Source organism: Trichomycterus rosablanca, chromosome 16 (genome assembly GCF_030014385.1).
Source record: "Trichomycterus rosablanca isolate fTriRos1 chromosome 16, fTriRos1.hap1, whole genome shotgun sequence".
In the NCBI taxonomy this organism is placed as follows: domain Eukaryota; kingdom Metazoa; phylum Chordata; class Actinopteri; order Siluriformes; family Trichomycteridae; genus Trichomycterus; species Trichomycterus rosablanca.
Window position 1 is genome coordinate 17,822,569 of NC_086003.1, and position 26,018 is coordinate 17,848,586.

At 42.4% G+C, this 26,018-nt stretch overlaps 1 protein-coding gene across 4 annotated transcripts in view; it reads right to left on the reverse strand.

The window, feature by feature from the left end:
- The window catches only part of dbn1 (drebrin 1), a 119,073-nt gene that overhangs the window by 52,668 nt on the left and 40,387 nt on the right, over positions 1 to 26,018 (reverse strand). The window contains exon 1 of one of the 4 annotated variants that reach the window (XM_063011315.1): positions 20,990 to 21,079. The exons of the other annotated variants lie outside the window; for them this stretch is intronic. The gene's annotated coding sequence lies outside the window, so the exon portion shown is untranslated. Of the gene's footprint in view, positions 1 to 20,989; positions 21,080 to 26,018 lie in introns of those variants that run through there. 4 annotated transcript variants of the gene reach the window in all.

A 26,018-nucleotide genomic window follows, 5' to 3' on the forward strand; every position in this document is an offset into this window, starting at 1 on the left:
ATGGAGATCTATGATTTATAAGTGAAAAGGTAGTCCAGGGAATTTAGCTGGCTTTTAACCATGCTTGATACAGACTCAGTGATGCCACCGGTCCAGATTTCTTTGCCTTTATTGCACTGATGATTAATTAATTATGCAAAATTTGAGCACCCCCGCTAATTATTAAGATCATGTGTTTCATCCACACTGAAAAGATGTATAAAATTAATTATATAACATAATTTATATGCTGGGTAGCACTGTCGCCTCACAGCAAGAAGGTCCTGGGTTTGATTCCCAGGTTGAACGATCTGGGTCCTTTCTGTGTGGAGTTTGCATGTTCTCCCCCTGTCCATGTGGGTTTCCTCCCACAGATCAAAGACATGCAGTCAGGTTAATAAGATTTACTAAACACCTCTAGCTGTGACTCTTTGTGTGTGTGTTGCAATGTGGTGACCTGTCCTGAGTGTTTCCTACCGTTCACCCACTGTGACCCTGACCAGAATAAAGCGGTGGTAAAACAGACAATGAATGAATGACATAATATGATTTTAATTTAGTGGCAACAGTATGATGAAGTATGAGGAAGTATGAGGTATGTAAACACATGGGGTCTGTCCGAAAACCTAGTGAGCTGCCTTGATGCCTACTGCCTACTTAGGCAGCTGCCTAAATAAAGAGGATTCTAATAAGACATTGAACTTATGGGGCAAATTATTTAGACGCACTACTTAAGCAGCAATTACGGCGATTACGTCACAGTTATCCTCAGGCCATTCAAACCAATTGGCTGAGGCGGCACAACCCACTAGCATGCCAGCTAACATCTTCCTCTGTGTACAGAAAATGATTAAATTGTCCCTGATGAGCCTGAATTTGCAAATTAAAATCAATAAGAACTTATTTACATTTCAAAAAGAACTCGTTGCTCCTCATTTACCCGCCATAAATGCGCTGGTATGTGCTGGTATGAGTGGATCAGACACAGCAGCACTGCTGGAGTTTTAAAACACCCATGTCCACTCACTGTCCACTCTATTAGACACTCCTACCTAGTTGGTCCACCCTGTCGATGTAAAGTCAGAGCCGATCGCTCATCTATTGCTGCTGTTTGAGTTGGTCATCTTCTAGACCTTCATCAGTGGTCACAGGACGCTGCCCACAGGGCGCTGTTGGCTGAAAATATCTTTGGTTGGTGGACTATTCTCAGTCCAGCAGTGACAGTGAGGTGTTTAAAAACTCCATCTGCATTGCAGTGTCTGATCCACACCACCACCGTGTATTCTGCAGTGTCACTGCAGTGCTGAGAATGATCCACCACCCAAATAATACCTGCTGTGTAGTGGTCCGGGGAGAGTCCTGACCATTGAAGAACAGCATGAAAGGGGGCTAACAAAGCATGCAGAGAAACAGATGGACTACAGTCAGTAATTGTAGAACTACAAAGTGTCAGGACTTGTGGTCCAACATGTGGTTTTAACTAAATGGGCACAACTTCCCACAGATACTCTCCAAAACTAAACATAAAACAAATTTGAAAGCCTTTTTTGACAAGAGGACTCCAAATTCATATGGTTTTGGAAAGTCAGACATTTGGAATGGGATGTCCAACAACGCCATGTAGGTTTTACATTTACATTTTCAGCATTTAGCAAATGCTTTTATCCAAAGGAACTTAAAATTATCATTGAATGTAATTTTGAGCAATTGAGGGTTGAGAGCCTGGGGAGAGTCAGGGGCCTAACAATGGCAACTTGGCAGCGATGGGGCTTGAACTGGCAACCTTCGGATCACTAGTCAAGTACCTTAACCGCTGAGCTACCACTGTTTTTATAATGAGGTGTCTACATAATTTTGGTCATAAAGTCTAATAATGGTTAATGCTTAAAGTAGGTGAAGAATGACTTCATAAATTTTATTTTAATCATGGAGAGTGGTGCTCAGTGAATTGATCATTACAGTGAAAGCATGTAATCAGAAAACCAACAGGGAGAACAAGTACACCGGTATCTTTAATTAATGGTAAACCTCCAAGGTCACCTAGAGGTGTGTCTGCCTGGTACTGCATGAATAAAACAATGAAATTAAATGATCGCTTTGACCGCATTCGTTTAAAACTACGCAGGACATCACATTTATATGTGCATGTGTAACAACATCTCATTTTAAACCATGAGCATTAAACTGATATAACAAACTTCACTTTTCTGAAAAGGCTCTCTATTAGGTTTTGTAAAATCTAACTATTACCTCGCAAGCAAATCTAAATGTACCGACTACTTCACGGCTCTGCCAGCGTACAGTAATTCACTTTGCCGCATTGAAGCAACCGGCTCTCTATAAAGAGCACAAGTCAGCAGTATTACTTCCTTAAAGGAATGTAGGAAATCAAAGTCCCTAATGTTGTGCAATGAGATTAAATTAAAAGAACGCAAACACAGTTTTCTCGCTCAGGCCCATCTAAGGAAATGTTTGCCTGATAATCGGATTTGTTTGTGAGGCCGCTGGAAAATCAGACGCTATTAAAATTGCATTCGAATCAAGAATACTAGAAATAAAAGCAGTATTCTGCTGTCAGTTCCTTAAAAGGTAAGTAAAATTTTCATATTTCTTCACTGTAGTGTATTTATTTATTCATTTATTAGGATTTTAACGTCATGTTTTACACTTTGGTTACATTCATGACAGGACAGGTAGTTACTGGTTACACAAGATTAATCAATTCAAGGTTTTAATGAATGAACAGAGTCATGGACAATTTTGTATCTCCAATTCACCTCACTTGCACGTCTTTGAACTGTCGGAGAAAACCCACGCAGACACGTGGAGAACATGCAAACTCCACACAGAAAGGACCAGACAAAATTGGCCACTAGTCTGCTGGGTGGCTTTTAATTCATGGCAGACCTGTTTTGAGAGTTCTTGACTTACATCAGACCAATCAGAAACATTCCCTGACCTTTGCAAGAGACAACTGATCCATGTAATATAAAATAGATGCAGCCCCTTATTTATATGGACACAAAAAATGACCAGCTCAAATTGATCCCATAACACCACTTAATCCTGGTCAGGGTCACACTAAGCACATATTTAGAAAACCCAAAATAAATAGTTTTTTGTTGTCCTGTGTATTTATTGACATACATGTGATACATGAGACTGCCATGATATACACCGATCAGCCATAACATTAAAACCACCTCCTTGTTTTTACACTCACTGTCCATGCTATCAGCTCCACTTACCATATAGAAGCACTATGTAGTTCTACAATTACTGACTGTAGTCCATCTGTTTCTCTACATACCTTTTTAGCCTGCTGTCACCCACAGGACCACTACAGAGCAGGTATTATTTAGGTGGTGGATCATTCTCAGCACTGCATTGACAATTACATGGTGGTGGTGTGTTAGTGTGTGTTGTGCTGGTATGAGTGGATCAGACACAGCAGCGCTGCTGGAGTTTTTACATACCGTGTCCACTCACTGTCCACTCTATTAGACACTCCTACCTAGTTGGTCCACCTTGTAGATGTAAAGTCAGAGACGATCGCTCATCTATTGCTGCCGTTTGAGTTGGTCATCTTCTAGACCTTCATCAGTGGTCACAGGATGCTGCCCACGGGGCGCTGTTGGCTGGATATATTTCTGGTTGGTGGACTATTCTCAGTCCAGCAGTGACAGTGAGGTGTTTAAAAACTCCACTCATACCAGCACAACACATACTAACACACCACCACCATGTCTGTGTCACTGCAGTGCTGAGAATGACCCACCACCTAAATAATATCTACTCTGTAGTGGTCCTGGGAGAGTCCTGACCATTGAAGAACAGGGTGAAAGCAGGCTAACAAAGCATGCAGAGAAACAGATGGACTACAGTTAGTAATTGTAGAACTACAAAGTGCTTCTATATGGTAAGTGGAGCTGATAAAATGGACAGTGAGTGTAGAAACAAGGAGGTGGTCATAATGTTATGCCTAATCGGTGTACATGTATATTATAAGTGTATGTAAATGTTTAACTGTGTAAAAATATATAGAGTATTGACTTGTTTTTCTGTTTAACAAATAATGAGAGAAAGCCGACTTTGTTTCAGTTCAGCTCTGCTGCAGTGAGTAAGTTCCTGCTTCTCATACTGAGACTGTAAACCAGAAGTAATAAATTCCAGTCCTGGAGGGCTGAGGTCCAGCACAGTTTGGGGAATTCCCTGCTTGAGAACAGCTATTAAATCTGGTTATAATGTGGTGAGTTAAATGAACTCCTTTTCAGCATCAAGCAAGAAACTGCTATAAACTGTTCACACTGTTCACATTAAACATCAGAATGAAGGAAACATTTGATCTGAGGGTCCTTGATGGTAGTATGGCTGTCGGACTAAGACGGGCTGATTGGAGAGCATACCTCCTGGGAGTTTTACTCACAACAGATTGGAGAGTTTACACACAATGGCAAGAAATGCCTTGTTGATGAGGGAGCTCGGGAAATATGGCCGGACTGCTTCACGCTGAGAGGAAGACTACAGTAACCACAATGACACATTTCTCCTCTGACCAGCATGAAGCAGGTCCTAATCTAGTCATGTCTAATTACCCGATTGCATTATGCTTCCTCTCTACTGATGTTGATCTCCACCCTGGTTGAGGAGAGTCGTGACTAACACACACCCCCTCCGACATGTGTGCAGTACTGACCGCATCTTTTCACCTGCACAAGGTGAGTTCATATGCGGATCGGGTTTGTGTACGGAGAGCCAGACCCTGATCAACACTATCCCTCGACTCTGTGCCGCAAGGATCGTAATTGCATCAGTTATGAGAACCCGTTTGGCACCATCCTATAACAACAGCCAATCGTTATTAGTGTAAGCGCCCAGCCTGTTGGATGGCAGAGTTGAGTTTCGAACTGACATGAAGCAGATTTTAAAATGAATGAATGAATAAATAAATAAATAAATAAATAAATAAATAAATAAATAAATAAATAAATAAATAGAATTATTTTAAAGCTTTTTCTGCATATTTTTTCTGATTCGAATCTCAGCTCTGCTACCAGTCGGCTGGGCGCCATCTAGCGGGCACAATTGGCAGACAAAATTGGTTATCAGTCTGCAGGGTGGGAAAAGACCGGCCTAACAAAGTGGGTGGGGACTTGCACAAACGCTGTGCAAGGACCCTAGTTAGCAGCCTGAGGCACCTGTGCAGAAGTGGATGACCATCATGTACGAAAAAGACTCACTACTGTGGGAGAAAAATGTTAATTTACACTAGAAATATTATTGATACTTAGGACATATAGATATATTTAGGGCATGATTGCCAGTAGTCATATTCCAAATCCCAAGAATACTGCTACAATGGAATGTTACTGGGAAGTGGTGTAAGTGGTGTATGTGACAAGAAGTGCGTCAATTGCATTGTATGACCTCTAAAACCCAGTTCTAGCTGGTTTAAACCAGTTTCATTGTCCCAGCTAGGAAATTATGATACTACAAGGTCACTGATGGGAGTATAAAGGGTGATTATTTTCTTTCCTTCTTATCACATTCACCAAGTTTCTATGTGAGACTTTGTCAGTACAATCCTTCTCTACAGACAAGAATAAAACTCTCTTCTACTCATAATCCAGTCTCTGAGGTATTTCATTAAGGGTTTCTCCACCACACTACACTACATATAAATTATTAGAGTGCTGACATTTCAAAATTGATGCAGAACAGCCGAGAGGCGCCCCGCAGAATCCTCACACTGCCTGGTTATGTACTGCATCTAAACCAGTGGAGCAAGATTCTCCACCCCCTATAATGACCGTGTCTCTGTGAATTACTGCAGGCCAAACAGCCACTCCTGCCGAGTCTCTCTGCAGCCTGTAGCATCTTCTACACTATTCATGTCGAGTCGTTTTTAAACACTGGTGACTGTTGAGTCAGCAACTGAATTGAATACAGATTGAGTATTTCATTTCGTACCCAAAATCAATTCCAGATGAGTTTCAGATGCGGTCAGAGTGTTTGGAAGGAGCACAGTCCTTACAAACCCTGGCTTAACCATGCATCTTTTTAAATGATATGTCTAATGTGCAGTTTAATATGCTTGCCCATCACCAATGGGGTCACTCACTTAAATCCCAGACCTTCATTTTCAGATCTGTGTGGCACAGTTCAAATGGCACAGCGATCTAATATGCTAGCCCACCACCGGTGAAATCCATAGCTCCTGAGTTAGAATAGCAGCTGTGCTGTTGACCTGGCCGGTGCCCAACAGGCACATCTGGCCGAGTTCGTGGGAGGAAGGTCAACAGGGCTCCTCATTGCTGCTGCCCACGTGACCTATGCTGGCTGGCTAAGGCGGGCATGTTGGAAGGGTGAGTGATAGTCTGCAGCTTTCCTCGATCAGGCCAAAGGTGGTGCGAGCAGCGGAGGATTTACAGGAAAGAGAATTTAGGGAATTGGAAATGACTAAATTAGGATACAAAGTGGGAAATTAGAAAAAAAAAACAGCATTTAGACATGCCCAAATGTTTCAAGGTTTCAAACACACGTGACTTTGCCAGTAATGTGACTTTCACCGGCTATTTTTATTAACTAATCAGGAATGGACTTCAGCATTATTATTATTTAATTAGACTTGTAAACAACACACTGCAATAAGTACAATCTGAGTATTAATGCTTCCCTGATTAAGCCCAAATATCAGCATTTTGAGCATTTTAGAACTTAAACTTGTGATAGAGATCAATAGCAGATTAGCATGTTATAATGGGGACTATCCATCATGTTGTCTATGTGTTAATGTTTATATAAAAAATCTGTTTCACTCTGTTTAACTTAACTGGTATTGGATCTGAGGGCATCCAGTTAAAAAAACAGTTGAAAATTAACTTCTCGAATAGACGTGGGGACAAAAATATTGATTGTCCTTGTGAGGGTAAAGATAGAAAGGAGATATGGGACATCTGCTGGTGCAGGGACATTAATTAAGGAGGTGAAAGGGCTCTGAACCCACACCTGGCTCCAACACTGACCACTGTCTGTACAGAACAGCATGATGATAGATAGATAGATAGATAGATAGATAGATAGATAGATAGATAGATAGATAGATAGATAGATAGATAGATAGATAGATAGATAGATAGGGTGCTCAGGTGGCGCAGCAGATGCTAGCACACCAGAGCTGACATTTGGAACTCGTCGGTTCGAAACTTGGTTCTGCCATCCAGCAGGCTGGGCACCTACATGAACAACAATTGCCTGTTGTTTAAGGGCAGGGTGCCGGAGGTAACCTCAGAACTAATGCAATTACGACCTCTGCTGGCTGATTGATGGCACTTGCACAGAGTTGAGGGATAATCTGTTGATCAGGGTGTGTCTCTCTGTACACAAAGCTGATCCCCAGATGCAGTCGGCTACTGAACACGTTTCGGAGGGGGAGTGTGTTAGTTACGGCACGCCTGAGATTGGTGGGCTACTCTGAGGTGGACCAACTAGGTAGGAGTGTGTAATAGAGTGGACAGTGAGTGGACACTGTATTTAAAAACTCCAGCAGTGCTGCTGTGTCTGATCCACTCATACCAGCACAACACACACTAACACACCACCACCATGTCAGTGTCACTGCAGTGCTGAGAATGATCCACCACCCAAGTAATACCTACTCTGTGGTGGTCCTGGGAGAGTCCTGACCATTGAAGAACAGCATGAAAGGGGGCAAACAAAGCATGCAGAGAAACAGATGGACTACAGTTAGTAATTGTAGAACTACAAAGTGCTTCTATATGGTAAGTGGAGCTGATAAAATGGACAGTGAGTGTAGAAACAAGGAGGTGGTTTTAATGTTATGGCTGATCAGTATATATGTCCTTGTTTGTTTTCTTTTAAATATACTACTTTTGTTTTTAAATTCTGGAACTATACTACACCCCTTTTGCTATTTAAAATCAGCCAAACATGCTTATTCTCCTTCAAAATATAACCTGATTACAACGGTTAATCTGCTGATATGGGGGGAGGGGATGCAAAGTTAATCCATGTATGACTTCAATCTTTGGCAAAATGATGCCAGGTAAGTACTTTCCTGATTAGTGAATCGCTCCAGATAACCGAAGGCCCTTCCTCCTGGTTATCCCCAAATCCCAAAATGAAGATTTTAATAATTCAGGACATCTACTCCATGCTTAAAACTGTTTGGAACTGCAAGCCAACAGTTATTGATTTATTCATGATGGAAGCGGGCTAATTTAGCCTTGTGTAAAAAGAGAGAAAGGAAAGGGGGGGAGGGGGGGAGGACAAACCAGCAATCAATCTGTGCTTTTAAAGGACTACAATGGACATCTGCTTCTGTTCGCTGGAGTGTCCCGTTAGCCTGCTGTGAGAGTATCAATAGCCGAAGCGCAGCGGGTCGCCACACATACGCTCCACACGTATCCAGATTGATGTGTGAAAACAATAGCGGACACGTGCCGCCGCGCCGATGTGTCGTTCACAGGCCGATGTGTTTGAAGTCAGATGCCAAGATTTTTGCACTGAGACTGGAACATAGACTGTTAAGCTGCATTTATATAATGTTATGAGTACACGGTGCAAATGAATCAGTCGGCGGCACGATAGTGCGGCTGGTAGAGTAGATGCCACACAGCAAGCTGTGGATCTAGTGACTGTCTTTAAAAAGGAACGGCCATGTTCCCCTCCCTGTGTATGTGTGTATTTTAGAACAGTGGTCCCCAACCACCGGGTCGTGGACCTGTACCGGTCCGTGGGTTATTTATTACCGGGCCGCACAGAAAGAATAAATAAGAGATAATAAGAGATCGCTACATCAGCAATGAAAACACTGCTTCCATTTCCAACACACGGGTGTTTATCGTCTCATATCACCCCCAGGTGGAAGCAGCATCTCGTTGCAGCGAAAAAGCTCATTTGTGAGCAGTACAGTATAGTTATACTGTACTAGTTTAAATCATCCCGACCCCGCCAGTCCGTGAAATTATATTTCATATGAAACCGGTCCATGGTGCAAAAAAGGTTGGGGACCGCTGTTTTAAAACATGCAGAAAAGAGTTGACTCACTGGAAAGCTGAGTCAAATTATATGATTCACTATAAGCTGAAATGTTCATATTTACATTTTCGGCATTTAGCAGACGCTTTTATCCAAATCGACTTACAGTACTGTTGCAGTATATACTGGGTCTGTCCGAATACCTAGTGATCTCTCTACATAGACGACATTTTACACCATACTATGTAGAGATGGGACGATCGATCGGCTATGAATCGGTATCGGCCGATTTTTAATCAAAATATGCTATCGGCGATCGGCCGATATTTCCTAAAAGTAGCCGATCCGATCGTGTGATATATAAAGACCATGTTAAGTTAACAGCTCAGTGGATTGATCCAGACTTTGAGCTACAAAGCACCAACCATCACATCACCATTCTTCAACCATCGTACAGAAACCATCGTGAAAGCTCTTCATGACCTAAAATAACATCATTAACGTTGTGCATCATACATATGATGTAATTTTGCTGATTGTAATATTTACTTTAAAAAGATAATTCAACCCGGTCACATCTGAGTCGATTCTATCAGCAAGTTATATAAACTCCTGGTTCACTTTGGTAAATCGTAAGCGGTTCTTACTTGTGATGTAGATGAGAACAGAAAACGTTACAGAGCCAATCAGAGGCAAAAGTTTATTCATTACCAAATTCGTTAGTTCAGGATCATCTGCTGAACTTTTAGGATCATCAGAAAACTTTTAGCTGCTTAGACGGAATGAGTCTGACTCGGTTACAGATCTGTGGTAACAGCAGTTTAATGAAGCTTTTTAATGTAAGAGAGTCACACAAAATGTTCTGTATTAGTTGGTGTTTATTTAAAACCACGACATTTAATTAATAACAGTAAACACGGAGAGATGACTGAGAAGAGAAACTTACGCTTCGCGGAAAACGAATCGACTCGTGAATCACTTTAAGCGACACAGTGAACAGATCATTTCTCTTAAAGGCACAAACACACGCACACACACACACACACACACACGCTGCTCCGGTTTATCTTCACTGTGAGGCTCTTTTTAAGGTTTTTTCAGACTGAACTGGATAACATTAAACCTGCGTGTGTGTGTGTGGTCAGTTAGACTAATGAAATATGTCTCCTGTGGGTAAAGAAAATAATTGTTTGATGTACTTTATTTACAGGAGTGAGCTGTGAGTGAAAGGAGATCGGAGATCGGAATCGGTGCCAAAAACCCCGATCGGTACATCTCTAATACTATGCGCTCCAGAGAAAAAGGCTGTTCGAATTCTTAGATGCCTTAAAATGCTGCCTACTGTGGTGCCTTAGAGGTGCGATAATCTGACTAAATAACGAGGGAGCATTTGATTCTTTCTTAAAGGTGAAGGCAATCCCAGCATCCCAATCCCAACTTCTCCCACAAAAAATGACAAATATGGCGGACGAATGCGGCGCAACAAATGTTCTTATCAAAAGTTCTTATCAAATTTATAATTCATTTTTATTCTGTATAAAGGTGTACATGTGTCATTTATTTGCAAAGTCAGGCATGTCAGTGATAGTTTAACCCTTTTCGGTACACAGAGCGAGATGTTAGCTGGCATGCTGGAAGGTTGTGCCGCCTCAGCCGATTGGCTTAAATGGCCTGAGGCTAACTGTGTTAGCTTAGTAAGCGAAAACTGCGGTGAACTAGGCATTAGGCAGCCGCCTAGGTAGGAAGCAAGGCAGCTCGCTAAGTTTTGGAACCGACCCTGTGTGTGTATTTTAAAACTTCTAGAAAGGAGTTGACTCATTGGAAGGCTGAGTCAAATTATATGATTCACTAAAAAGAGTTGGAATGCCCTTCACTAGTCTTTCATTCATATTCATATTTACATTTTAGGCATTCAGCAGATGCTTTTATTCAAAGCGACTTAAATTGAAGTTTAAGGGCCTTGCTCAAGGGTCCAACCTGGCAGTGGTGGTGCTTGAACCAGCAACCTTTCGATTACTAGTCCATTACCTTAACCGCTAGGCTACAACTGCCCTGTCAGATTAAGTAGTACAACTGTACAAGTGTCATTTATTTGCAAATTCAGGGTTGTCAGTCACAGTTTTTGGTACACAGTAGGTGATGTTAGCTGGTATGCCAGCGGGTTGTGCCGCCTCAGCTCATTGTTTAGAATAGCCTGAGGGTAACTGTGTTAGCTTAGTAAGTAAAACTGTGGTGACATAATTGCTGTCTAAATAGTGTGTCTGAATAACCTGCCTTATAAGTTCAATGTCTTTTTAAAATCCTCTCTACTTGCCCAGGTAGGCAATGGGCAGCAAGGCAGCTCACTAGGTTTTTGCACAGACCCTATGTATGTATTTTAAAACATGCAGAGAAGAGTTGACTCATTGGAAAGCTGAGTCAAATTATATGATTCACTGATTCACTAGTCTTTCATTCATATTTACATTTTTGGCATTTAGCAGACGCTTTTATCCAAAGCGACCTACACAGTATTTACTGTCCAAGCATTTGAAGATTAAGGGCCTTGCTCAAGGGCCCAACGGTGGCAACCTGGCAGTGGTGGGGCTTGAACCAGCCACCGATTACTACTCCAGTTACTAGTCCAGCCTGTACGGGCAGTTGTAGCCTAGTCGTTAAAGCCTAGTCAGAAGATCGCTGGTTTAACCCCTGCCATGTTGCCACTGTTGGGCCCTTGAGGGAGGCCCTTAACCCTCAATTGCTGTAGACTGTATACTGTAAGTCACTTTGAATAAAATGTAGGCCGGTACCTTAACCACTAGGCTACAACTGCCCTGTCATATTAAGAAAATGGTTTAGCATCAAGGTCACATTGAATCCCAAACCTCCCAACAAACACTGGATGAAAGGCATGATTACAACCCGGAAAAGGTGCACAAATCTGTCACATGGCATTACACACCCACCCAGTCACTTGAACTCTCATACCTAGGGGCAATTTATTGCAGTGTAGCCAATTCACCCAAAAGGGAACCCAGACAAACCATACCCAACTCCCTACACGCAGTGACTGGCCTCCTATATTTAGTCCTACACAAAATTCTTCACCCCGTTTCTCTCCTTACTCTCATCTCACTCGCGTCGCATTAGGACAAGCCCTATCTTCCACTGCCGACGGCCCGTAACCAAGGCAACCACCAGCAGCCCTGACGTTTCAACCCGAGGTGTCTATCTGTTGGTAACATCACATAGTGAAAGGCTGTATTTAAGTGAACCGTACTGTGATCTCTCTCCTGTGATGTTTCACAAAGGTCCCCAACACACATACTGCAGGGTACAAAAGGTCTGCTCAGTCAGGAGAGTGAACGCATCGCCAGAACACGGACACAGAGCTTCAAAAGCCTGTTGTGCAAAGACACCTGTCCTGCTTTCCTGCTTTTTGGTTAAAAACAGCTCAGCTTGAAAAGAAAACACCCTATGCATTTGAGAAAAGCTTTGATTGACCTCAGGTTCTCATGAATATGGCAGCACATACGTAATTGTGGAGCAAAAGATGGGCTACAATCAGGTATAGGTAGGGTCCTACTAAAGTGCCACATTTCACGGCAGTCATTAAATTACACTCATAAATGAAATGATAGAATAAATAGAAGCTACACAGCTCAGCCTACCTTAATGCAAGGGTTCTTCAAAACGTTTCCACACTTTTTTTTTAACTCTATTTATTAAGACTTTCAAAAACAAATTACAGGCCGCTCAGGTGGCGCAGCGGTAAAGCGTACGCTGTTCACCAGAGCTGAGATCTCGAATACATCGTATCGAATCTCGGCTCTGCCTTGCCGGCTGAGGCTGAGTGGCTACATGAACAACAATCGGCCTGTTGTTCAGATAAGGGGCGGGACTGAAAGCCGGATGGGGTCTCTCTCTCTCAGACTAGTGCGATTACGACCTCTGCTGGCTGGTTGGTGGCGCCTGCATGGAGATGGGGAAGGAGTGCGGTAGGGGGTGTGGCCCTCCGTGCACAGCGTTGGACCGCACTGCGCTCGTCAAGTGTGGGTGATAAGATGTTCGATTGCTGTGCACGTTTCGGAGGGGGCGTGGAGCAGCCTTGTCCTCCTCAATCAGGAGCAAGGACCAGCATTAGTGAGAGGATGATTGACGGGTAGAAATTGGATGTGAGTAGGAGAAAAAGAAAAAGTGGGAGAAAAAAACAAATGACATCACTTTTCTACATAGTCACCTTCCGATGCTTTTTAATGCCAGCAGCAAAAAATGTTTTTGGTTGAGCGTGTAGCCACTGATGCACCGCTGCTTTCACATCATCATATGAAAATCTTCTTCCCCTTAAAGCTTCTTTGAGCAGTCCAAAAAGGTGGAAATCAGATGGCGCTAAATCCGGACTATAAGCTCTCTCAGACATGACCAATTACTTTCCTCCCATCCTCGCCATTTTCAACCAAAATATAAAAGAGCGGAAACTTTTTAAAGATCCCTCATGGTTGATTGTAAACCTAGAACATTGGTGGAACATGGTGCAAGGCCTCGTCGCAAATACGAAAATTCTCTTCCGTTTTTTGACACTCCCCTCTCTGCATCCACAGAATTTGTTAAGAGTTTTGCAAACTCAATCACCCGAGTGTTTTTAGCTGCTTTATACTTTGACATCTTGGACATTTTGACCAACCAATTGCTAACTGAATTGCCGAAGGATTGCTAGGACCAACTCATAGTGCAAATTAACCAGTAAGCCTGAGGCACTTGAATGTTACGTGAAAGAAAAATGTAAAATAGCTAAACGCACACCTTAGATTTTGAATTTCACAACAAATTGCATATTACACAGGAGGTGATTTTTACGGCCGGGAATAAGGTAAGGTAGGTAAGGTATAGTACATCCACAACATTCTTTTGTATGGTAGTATGGTACTTTTTTTTTTTTTTTACTCCCCCCCCCCTCTTTTTTCCCCCAATTTTTATCCCCCAGTCTAGTCGTGTCCAATTACCCTGAATTCGACCCTTCACCACTGACTATGGACGCCTCTCAACTGACATACGCCCCCTCCGGTACGCACAGTCAGTACAGACTGTATTTTTCACCTGCACGAGTCGAGTTCATATACTTGACGGGCACTGTGTACGGAGGGCCACACCCCCATCAGCATTATTCCTCAGCCCTGTGCAGGCGCCATCAGTCAGCCAGCAGGGGCCGCAGTCGCACCAGTCATGAGGACCTATGATCCGACTTTTTACCCCTAACTCTGAACAAACTCAATCACCCGAGTGTTTTTAACTGCTTTATACTTGGACATCTTGGACATTTTGACCAACCAATTGCTAACTGAATTGCCGAAGGATTGCTAGGACCAACTCATAGTGCAAATTAACCAGTAAGCCAGAGGCACTTGAATGTTGCGTGAATGAAAAATGTTAAATTACCTTAGATTTTGAATTTCACAGCAAATTGCATATAACACAGGAGGTGATTTTCACAAGGTAGGACTTTAGTTATAGTACATCCACAACATTCTTTTGTATGGTAGTATGGTACGATACGATAGGATGTATTCGAAACCCCAACTCTGGTGAGCTAGCGTACTTTACCACTGCACCACCTGAGCGGCCGGTAGTGTGGTCCTGTGTACTTAATAAACACATTGCAGTGAAAATGTGTCCAATAATGAATGAAAATGTACAACACTAGCTCCTGAGCCTGGGGGTAGTATGCTGAGCAGTTTGGCCTATTCCCAAACTGAACCAGCGCCCACGTTGTCGACACTAGCGGGTCAGCATCGACTTCGGAATGCACTCCTGCGTGTATGTGTGTTTGAGCCTGTTTACATCTGTATGAGTAAGCCGGCTGTTTTTCTTCTTCCTCGGCACCTGATCTGTCTAAAGTTCTTCAAATACAGAGACTCGGTGGCGACACACTGCGTGCATTATGCACACAAGAGCAGCTCAGAATGGCCACCACGCCCCCTCTTCGGTGAAGAAAACTCACCCCGGCCTCGCCATCCTTTAAGCCGGAAGGCGGTGGAGGAGGCCGCTTCAAACCCGTGTGACAATGAAGCTTCTTTCTGAGCTCGAGGGTTTGACAGGCCTTTATTACTTTGTTTTCGGGGACCACACAGATGTGTGTGAGGCGACCCACATCCAGTGAAAGTACCGCTCCCTCCCTGTTGTTATGGCAACGGAGAATCACCTACTTCCACATTATACACTGGGGAACGATGTTCTATCACACCGCGCTGCACCTAAAATGTCCTGTGTTGTTAGATGCGAGTGCTTGTTTAACCTTCACATGGGACCCATAAGCTAACTAAAAGATGTGAATAAAATCTTAATGCAAATTAACACATAGCCTAACACTGACCGGCACACCTGCAACTGCTGGACTAATGTCATGTTCCGTACCGTACACAGACAAACTATTGGAAGAATACAACTTGCTTGGCTTGTTCTTTTGAGGCGCAGCACGGACTACAGAGAGATGATCATGTGTGTAGAGAAGCACACTTTTCCACTATTTATGAAATCCCAAAGGGACAAAATGCACTCAATACATACCACATACACCGATCAGCCATAACCACCTCCTTGTTTCTACACTCACTGTCCATTTTATCAGCTCCACTTACCATATAGAAGCACTTTGTAGTTCTACAATTACTGACTGTAGTCCATCTGTTTCTCTGCATGCTTTGTTAGCCCCCTTGCATGCTGTAAGGTATTATTTAGGTGGTGGATCATTCTCAGCACTGCAGTGACACTGACATGGTGGTGGTGTGTTAGTGTGTGTGGTGCTGGTATGAGTGGATCAGACACAGCAGCGCTGCTGGAGTTTTTAAATACCGTGTCCACTCACTGTCCACTCTATTAGACACTCCTACCTAGTTGGTCCACCTTGTAGGTGTAAAGTCAGAGACGATCGCTCATCTATTGCTGCTGTTTGAGTTGGTCATCTTCTAGACCTTCATCAGTGGTCACAGGACGCTGCCCACGGGGTGCTGTTGGCTGGATAAATTTTTAGTGGGTGGACTATTCTCAGTCCAGCAGTGACAGTGAGGTGTTTAAAAACTCCATCTGCATTGCTGTGCTAAGTTAATTCTTTTATTTCTTTAACTACATAAAGAGGTACAGTGGCATAGCAGGTTGTGCTGTGCCTCACAGCAAGAAGGGCCTGAGTCCGATTCCCTGGCTTGGTCCTTTCTGTGTGGAGCTTACATGTTCTCCCTAACCATGTAGGGTAAATTTGAAGAGTTCTTCATTTGTAAATACATAATAAAGACTATTTATTTTATATTTCAAGAACCGTGAAGCTGACAAACTGATTACGTTCACATCATGCAGCCTTTCACAAACGCAACACCAACCTGAAGCTACGTCTGTGTCTTGTAATCAGAAGCAGGCCGAGGATCACAAAGCATCATCACTGTAATCTAATCTAATTCTAATGTCTCCTCGAACCCAATCAACGCCTCTTCTCATCCCGCGAGTGAAAACATTTCACAGATGCATCTAGCACAAAGCCTTTTGAGAGAGGGAGGGCGGCGCTGGTGGGGTTACGTCACCCCTGGGCCATTCAGATGAGCTCTGTTCCAGCCGTACACAATGAGATCACTTTCCCCTGCATGGTCAGCAAGCAGCTGCTGCATGGTTTTCAGTGAATGGATGAACTGGGAGTGTTGAGAGGTGTTTTTTTTTTTTTTCCAGTCTAGGAATGTGTGATGAGTAAGAGCGTTCAGAGAGCCAGACAAGATCCTGAAAAAATTCCCATATATAGTCATGGATACAGCAAAGAGTTAGCAGGACTGTGCAAATGCATGTGGTGTCAATAACAGTCCCTTACGGTTGCTGGAGTTTTTACCAAGGATTATAATTTTGTCCAGGGCCCTAACCCTAACCCTAACTCTATTTATTAAGAATTTCAAAAACAAATGACATCACTTTTCTATATAGTCACCTTCCGATGCATTTTTCCCAGAATCGTACCAACTTTTTAATCAGAATCAGAATCACTTCATTTTGCCAGGTATGTTACACATCCGAGGAATTTGCTTTGGTGATACACATAATAATACACATAATAGTCCACATAGTAGTACACACAATACACATAATAGTACAGATAATTACACATGTATGACATGTAACATATAACATATTTAACAGACCCGACAGCACACAGACTGTTAACCAGTAGTTACCAACATTTACCCAAGAGAACAACACCATCAGTTGTTTGTTTGTTTGCTTATTAGGACTTTAACGTCATGTTTTACACTTTTGGTTACTTCCATGACAGGAACGGTAGCTACTCATTACACAAGGTTCATCATTTCACAAGGCTACATCAAACACAGTCCTGGACAATTTAGTATCTCCAATTCACCTCACTTGCACGTCTTTGGATTGTGGGAGGAAACCGGAGCACACCCACACGGACATGGGGAGAACATGCAAACTCCACACAGAAAGGACCCGGACCGCCTTACCTGGGGATCGAACCCAGGACCTTCTTGCTGTGAGGCAACAGTGCTACCCACTTAGCCACCATGCTGCCCTTAATGCCATCAGCAAAAAATGTTTTTGGTTGAGCGTGTAGCCACTGATGCACTGCTGCTTTCACATCATCATCATCATATGAAAATCTTCTTCCCCTTAAAGCTTCTTTGAGCGGTCCAAAAAGGTGAAAATCAGATGGCGCTAAATCCGGACTATAAGCTCTCTCAGTCTCTCACACACGACCAATTACTACTCCTCCCACCCTCACTGCACTTTTGCCGCATTGGGCTGGCGATTTTTGCACTTGGTGCGCTCTAAGTTTACCTAATTGAACTTCGACACAGTTTGCCGCCAATGAGACGAACTGTTTGATATGATGCGATAAAAGCGACTCAGGTCGTACAAACAGCGCTTAACCTGAGCAAAGTTAGGTGCCCAAGTGGCGCAGTGGGTTATTCCGCTAGCACACCAGTGCTGAGATTCTGAACTCCTCGGTTCGAAACTCGGCATTGCCACCGGTCGGCTGGGCGCCATCTAGCGGGCATAACTGACATCTCGGCTAATGCGGGATGACCGGACTATGTGGGTGGGGTCTTCAAATGAAAATAAAACGTGAGCAAAGCTTAACATGACTTATTGTAATAAAACAACAAGCGTGGACTTTCATTAGTGGAGAGAACTTATGAGCAGTAATAATTAAGAGAGGTTTAGTGTTCCTGTGTCATTTCTCAGCACCCCGAGCTAAAACACAAGTTTAAAAGTGAAACAGAAGAAAAAACAGCTAGATACACATAGACGTACAGGGGTTGGACAAAATAACTGAAACACCTGTCATTTTAGTGTGGGAGGTTTCATGGCTAAATTGGACCAGTCTGGTGGCCAATCTTCATTAATTGCACATTGCACCAGTAAGAGCAGAGTGTGAAGGTTCAATTAGCAGGGTAAGAGCACAGTTTTGCTCAAAATATTGCAATGCACACAACATTATGGGTGACATACCAGAGTTCAAAAGAGGACAAATTGTTGGTGCACGTCTTGCTGGCGCATCTGTGACCAAGACAGCAAGTCTTTGTGATGTATCAAGAGCCACGATATCCAGGGTAATGTCAGCATACCACCAAGAAGGACAAACCACATCCAACAGGATTAACTGTGGACGCAAGAGGAAGCTGTCTGAAAGGGATGTTCGGGTGCTAACCCGGATTGTATCCAAAAAACATAAAACCACGGCTGCCCAAATCACGGCAGAATTAAATGTGCACCTCAACTCTCCTGTTTCCACCAGAACTGTCCGTCGGGAGCTCCACAGGGTCAATTTACGCGGCCGGGCTGCTATAGCCAAACCTTTGGTCACTCGTGCCAATGCCAAACGTCGGTTTCAATGGTGCAAGGAGCGCAAATCTTGGGCTGTGGACAATGTGAAACATGTATTGTTCTCTGATGAGTCCACCTTTACTGTTTTCCCCACATCCGGGAGAGTTACGGTGTGGAGAAGCCCCAAAGAAGCGTACCACCCAGACTGTTGCATGCCCAGAGTGAAGCATGGGGGTGGATCAGTGATGGTTTGGGCTGCCATATCATGGCATTCCCTTGGCCCAATACTTGTGCTAGATGGGCGCGTCACTGCCAAGGACTACCGAACCATTCTGGAGGACCATGTGCATCCAATGGCGGTGCCGTGTATCAGGATGACAATGCACCAATACACACAGCAAGACTGGTGAAAGATTGGTTTGATGAACATGAAAGTGAAGTTGAACATCTCCCATGGCCTGCACAGTCACCAGATCTAAATATTATTGAGCCACTTTGGGGTGTTTTGGAGAAGCGAGTCAGGAAACGTTTTCCTGCACCAGCATCACGTAGTGACCTGGCCACTATCCTGCAAGAAGAATGGCTTAAAATCCCTCTGACCACTGTGCAGGACTTGTATATGTCATTTCCAAGACGAATTGACGCTGTATTGGCCGCAAAAGGAGGCCCTACACCATACTAATAAATTATTGTGGTCTAAAACCAGGTGTTTCAGTTATTTTGTCCAACCCCTGTATGTGGATGCTTTCAGAGTGAATTTGATGGTTATTCCACACAAATGCAGATTCGTCTCATATTCGCACTTTGATGACGTTTTACCGCACCGCTCAAGCTTAGTGGCGGTTTGCCGTGAGCAAAGCACAAAGCGCTTCTAATGTGAATGTGTTCTAATGTGAATCACATCTACCAATAAATAGCTTAGGTTAAAACAAGACAAAGCAAGTCTCAAACACTGACAAATGTTTTGGTATGACAACCAACACTGTTGAACCTTTCTCTTTCATGACATCTGACAGATCAAACTGCTTACGGAAGTGCCAACATCACCAAACACATGAGCTCCCAAGTGAGCTCCCAACATGAGCTCCCAAGCTCCCAAGGGACAGCCAGCTATCCCTTCCATCCAGAGATCACGGTCAATTAGCATCCCACCCTGGTAGCCTATACCCATAGTGATTATCTCAAGCAAGACTGGACATGTTTAAGGCGTAATTATTTTTAATGGCTGCGATTACAGGTTCTGGTTCGAGAGTGGCTGGTGAGTGGGCAGAGCAGGCCTGGGGACCAGGTGGGCATAAGCAGGAAATTATTCCCACAAGAGACTGAGTCTCCCAGGAGATCATAGCTTTTACTGGAGTCTAGCAGAGCAAGAAGTGGGACATCTGTGGCCTTAAGGAACTGTAATACCACACACCACACACTGGCAAACGACAGATGTGGGTAGTTACACACTACACTTACTCTGTTACATAACATCATGTATTATAATGTAATGACTATTATTTTATTACTGTATTGTCTTGTTGACAATGTAGGGGTCTGGATACCATTGAAGAAGTAACTGAGGATTAGGCGTATGTGTTTAAAAGATTAAGACAATACATGTAAAGAATTGCAGATGGGATAAGGTGGGTGATAATTTCATCATCTTAATGGTGGGTCCTAATAACATTACAGAAACAGACCCACTATAAGCATTATATAACAGTTTAATCCTTTGTTATTTAATATGATCAGAATTAATTAAGATGATTTTTGTCTGTACACAGATTGTGCTTGTGGTTTTCACCAACCGTTTTATTTAACTTGGGTTGTGTTAGGTCAGGTCAGGTGCCACCAGAAAACATTAGGTGCAAGGCTGGAATGCAAACTGGACAGGACCAAGCAACTGAGATTTAAGAGAAGATAGGACTACTGGTGCTAAATGTTCAGCTTCCGGCTTTTGGGATTCTGCGAGCTGGAGTTCTCTCTGAGTTGGAATCTCAGCTCTGCTACTGGCTGGCTGGGCACCCCAGCAGGCACAATTGACATTGTCTGAAGCAGACATAATTGGCCACTAGTCTGCTGTGTGGGAAAAGACAGGACTAAAATAAGGGTGGGTTCTTTGTCACTGTGTAAGGACCCTGGTTAGCAGCCAGAGGTGCCTATACAGAAAAAAAATCTGAAAAGTAGAAATCAGTGTGTGAATTTCAGTGCACGATATGTACACATATACCTTTTTATGTGTATCTGGATCAGACACAGCAGCGCTGCTGGAGTTTTTAAATACCGTGTCCATCACTGTCCACTTCATTAGACACTCCTCCCTAGTTGGTCCACCTTGTAGATGTAAAGTCAGAGACGATCGCTCATCTATTGCTGCTGTTTGAGTTGGTCATCTTCTAGACCTTCATCAGAGGTCACAGGACGCTACCCACGGGGTGCTGTTGGCTAGATATATTTGGTCGGTGGACTATTTACACACTAACACACCACCACCATGTCATTGTCAATGCAGTGCTGAGAATGATCCACCACCCAAATAATACCTACTCTGTGGTGGTCCTGTGGGGGTCCTGACCATTAAAGAACAGGGTGAAAGCAGGCTAAAAAAGCATGCAGAGAAACAGATGGACTTCAGTCAGTAATTGTAGAACTACAAAGTGCTTCTCTATGGTAAGTGGAGCTGATAAAATGGACAGTGAGTGTAAAAACAAGGAGGTGGTCATAATGTTATGCCTAATAATGTTATGCCTAAAGCAGAAGGAAGCTCATTTTGGAGTCTTGTGAAGATCTCAGTCTCTATTTCCAGCTTCTGCTTTTCTCAGCCCTCCTGTCACTAGCAGTTTCAGTCAGCTGAGCTATTCTAGTCCCATTAATGATGTTCTGGGTTTGTATGTACTGTATTTGTACATGTCTCAATAGTAATCTTTGACAGTCCAGTGGAGCCAGAATTTACTGCTAACAAGATTAAAAGTGTGGACGATCTTCTCGCAATAACGTGAGTAGGAACTAAGCTAAACTTATTTAGGTGGACCAGGTGCTGGTTGTATTTGGTGCTCCAAGAAAAGGCAATGACTAAACTGGCCTGGATTGGAAGTCACACCCTATTAAACAATTTACTTAGCCCGCATTGCAGCACCTTTATGAGGTTCACATGAAGACATCTACACTGATCAGCCATAACATTTAAACCACCTTGTTTCTACACTCACTGCCCATTTTATCAGCTCCACTTACCATATAGAAGCACTTTGTAGTTCCACAATTACTGACTGCAATTATAGCCTGCTTTCACCCTGTTCTTCAGTGGTCAGGACCCCCACAGGACCACCACAGAGCAGGTATTATTTAGGTGGTGGATCATTCTCAGCACTGCAGTGACACTGACATGGTGGTGGTGTCGAGTAAATCAGACACAGCAATGCTGATGGAGTTTTTAAACACTGTGTCCACTCACTGTCCACTCTATTAGACACTCCTACCTAGTTGATCCACCTTGTAGATGTAAAGTCAGAGACGATCGCTCATCAATTGCTGCTGTTTGAGTTGGTCATCTTCTAGACCTTCATCAGTGGTCACAGGATGCTGCCCATGGGGCGGTGTTGACTGGATATTTTTGGTTGGTGGACTATTCTCAGTCCAGCAGTGACAGTGAGGTGTTTAAAAACTCCATTAGCACTGCTGTGTCTCATCCACTCATACCAGCACAACACACACTAATACACCACCACCATGTCAGTGTTAGTGCAGTGCTTAGAACGATCCACCACCCAAATAATACCTATTGTTTAGTGGTCCTGGGAGAGTCCTGACCATTGAAAAACAGCATGAAAGGTGGCTAACAAAGCATGCAGAAAAACAGATGGACTACAGTCAGTAATTGTAGAATTAAGTGCTCCTATATGGTAAGTGGAGCTGATAAAATGGACAGTGAGTGTAGAAACAAGGAGGTTTTAATGTTATGGCTGATCAGTGTATATTGCATAAACTGATTGCTAACTGAATTGCCGTAGGATTGCTAAGACCGCCTCATAGTGAAAATTAACCAGTAAACGTGAGGAAAATGTTAAATCCCTAAACACAAGTCTTAAATTTTGCATATTGCATGGGAAAAGACTCATTTTACAGTTTGTGACGTGTGAATTAGGTAGGACCGCACTCATCACTGGTGCCTCATGGACCTGACTGGTCACACATGTTCCCTTTTTCTTTACTTTTTTTAATGATATTGCAACAAAGTACCAACATTTTACATCCCTCGTAAGACTTCTGCTGTTTCAGCCATTAATGAGTTTTACAGATGTACTACCAGCACAATTCTCCTCTCTTGTACAAGCTATCCACACTAGCCTATATGAAGCAAATCCTATTTTATCTCATTTGATATATAGTGTATAGGGTGACCATATGTCCTCTTTTCCCAGACATGTCTACTTTTTTCAACCTAAAAAAAACACGTCTGGCTGAGATTTCTAAATCACCAAACATGTCCAGGATTCAGCTTTGATAGTCTGAGTGCACTATTCTTTGTGTGTTTAGCACTGATTTCACCTTTTTTCTTCTCGCACTTCTCCTAAAAATGTCCAAGCGCAAGTGAAAATTCACAGACGTGTTTTTGTCTCGGCCCGGGATCCTTGGGAAGCAGAATGCAAGACCTGTACGTTTAGCTGACATGTACATTTAGCAAAACACAAAACTGCAGCTAAAGGAAAGAGTTCATCAGGTAAAGACCAGGTAACAAAAGATGTTGTTACTGCTGCAGAGGGAGTTTTTGCATTTCACACCTCGAAGCATCATTAAGCAACAGAACACGAGAGGGAGTGTGTTATGGCGAATAACATCACGGCTGTGATTTGGTCGCAGGCTCGAGCCGAAGGCGAGTGCCATAGATCATCACAGCCGTGATGTTATTCGCGATAACACACGACCTCAAGTGTTCTATTGCTTTTATACAACAGTTTTTACAAAAAAAAAAAAGAAAATAAATCAAAGAAGCCCTGAATTTCATAATAAATATACTTTAATATTGACAATACCTTCCGCCAAAAAGTAGTTCCACACCAAATATAAAGTTTAACTCTACAAAGCAGACATCCCAAGTTGCAAAAACTCATTTCAGGGAGGTAAGAACAACAAGAAGAAAAAGGCAAGAACCTCCGAAGGAAAAAAAGAATTAAAAAACCTTTTGCACACACCAAAGAATATGGGTGAGAACAGAACTTTTAGGAGCTGTTAACTGGGCTATTAAGCTAACTGTTGGCGTTACAAACACATTAATGTTCCCTACACAGTGCACTAGATTGTGTACTAGATCACGAATTTATGTTCCCTACATAGTGCACTAGATAGTAAATTAGCCAATTGGTTATGTTCCCTACACAGTGCACTAGATTGTATATCAGATAACGCATTCATGTTCACTACATGGTGCACAAGACAATAAGACAATTCATTTATGTTCCCTACACAGTGCGCTAGATTGTATATCGGATAACAGATTTAAAACGCGAACGGGAAAAAAGTCTGTCGCCTGCGTGCACGTTTGTGTGCATGAAGCTTGTCGTTACTGGCAACGCGTCAGCGGAGTAATACAGTTGTGGTGTGAAAAGGCCGTGCCGTTATCACGAATATCATCACGGTTAGAACGCTTCTCAACCAATCAGATTGTAAGGTCGCAACTAACTGTTGTATAACAACAGCTACAGATTAATGGACTGCAATGGCCTATACATGTACAGTATATACATGTACATATTATATTCCGATTAAGCTTTTAGTCAGATGATTAATGAATTATCAGGCTGCACGTAAGCATGTCTAATGAGTATGAAGTTCACTATAACGACCCCCATGTTAAATGACATCAGACAATCTCTTGCTTTATGTTCCACATTTTAATCGTTAGCTCTTCTCGTAAGGGTCGAGGATAGTCTGTGTAATGTGCTGGTGATGTCATTGTCTAAGCACCCGTTTTAGTACACACACTCCCTTGTGGTTGCTAAGGTAATGGATCAGAGACTTTTTCCATTTGTACTGTAGACAGGTTGGAAAAATATGTAAATATGTATGCAGGAAAAGTTATTCATACGATACTTGCAATACACACCAAACATTTGGATGCCTTTTAAAGTTTCAGGTTTCATCTGTCTGTCTGTCTATCTAGATATTATAAAAGTAATATTATATATAAAACATACATATATCATTATTCCATCATTCTGTTATCTGTTTTGTCTGTCTGTCTGTCTATCTACCTATCTGTCTATATTTCTGTCTGCCTGTCTATCTATCTGTCCGTCTGTCCGCCTGTCTGTCTATATGTCTGTCTGTCTGTCTGTCTGTCTATCTGTCTATCTAAATATTATAAATATTCTATTGTCTGTTTTATGTCTGTCTATCAATCTGTCTGTCTGTCTATCTGTCTGTCTGTCAATCAATCAGTCTGTCTGTCTACCTAAATATTATAAATATTCTATTGTCTGTTTAATCTGTCTATCAATCTGTCTGTCATCTATCTGTCTATTAATTTGTCTGTCTATCTATCTATCTGTCTGTCAATCTATCTGTCTGTCAATCAATCTGTCTATCTGTCTGTCTGTCTATCTCTCTGTCTGTCTGTCATCTATATATCAATCTATCAATCTATCTGTCTATCTATCTGTCTGTCTACCTAAATATTGTCTGTTTAATCTGTCTGTCTATCATCTGTCTGTCATCTATCTGTCTATTAATCTGTCTGTCTATCTATCTATCTGTCTGTCAATCAATCTGTCTGTCTGTCTGTCTATCTCTCTGTCTGTCTGTCATCTATATATCAATATATCAATCTATCTGTCTGTCTGTCTATCATTATGTCTGTCTGTCTATCTATTGGTCCATGTCTATCTATCTATCTATCTATCTATCTATCTATCTATCTGTCTGTCTGTCTGTCTGTCTATCTGTCCATCTATCTATATGTCTGTCTGTCTATGTATCTATCTAAATAGACTATTTTATAAATATAGTATTGTATATAAAACATACATATATCATGCCATCATTCTATTGTCTACTTTGTCTCTCTGTATTTTTATCTATCTGTCTATCAATCTGTCTGTCTGTCTATCTATATATCTAGATAGACATTATAATTAGAATATTATATACAACACATACATATCCTCATCATTCCATCATTCTATATTCTATTTTGTCTGTCTATCTATCTAGATATTATAAATATAATATTATAAATAAAACACACATATATCATCATTCCA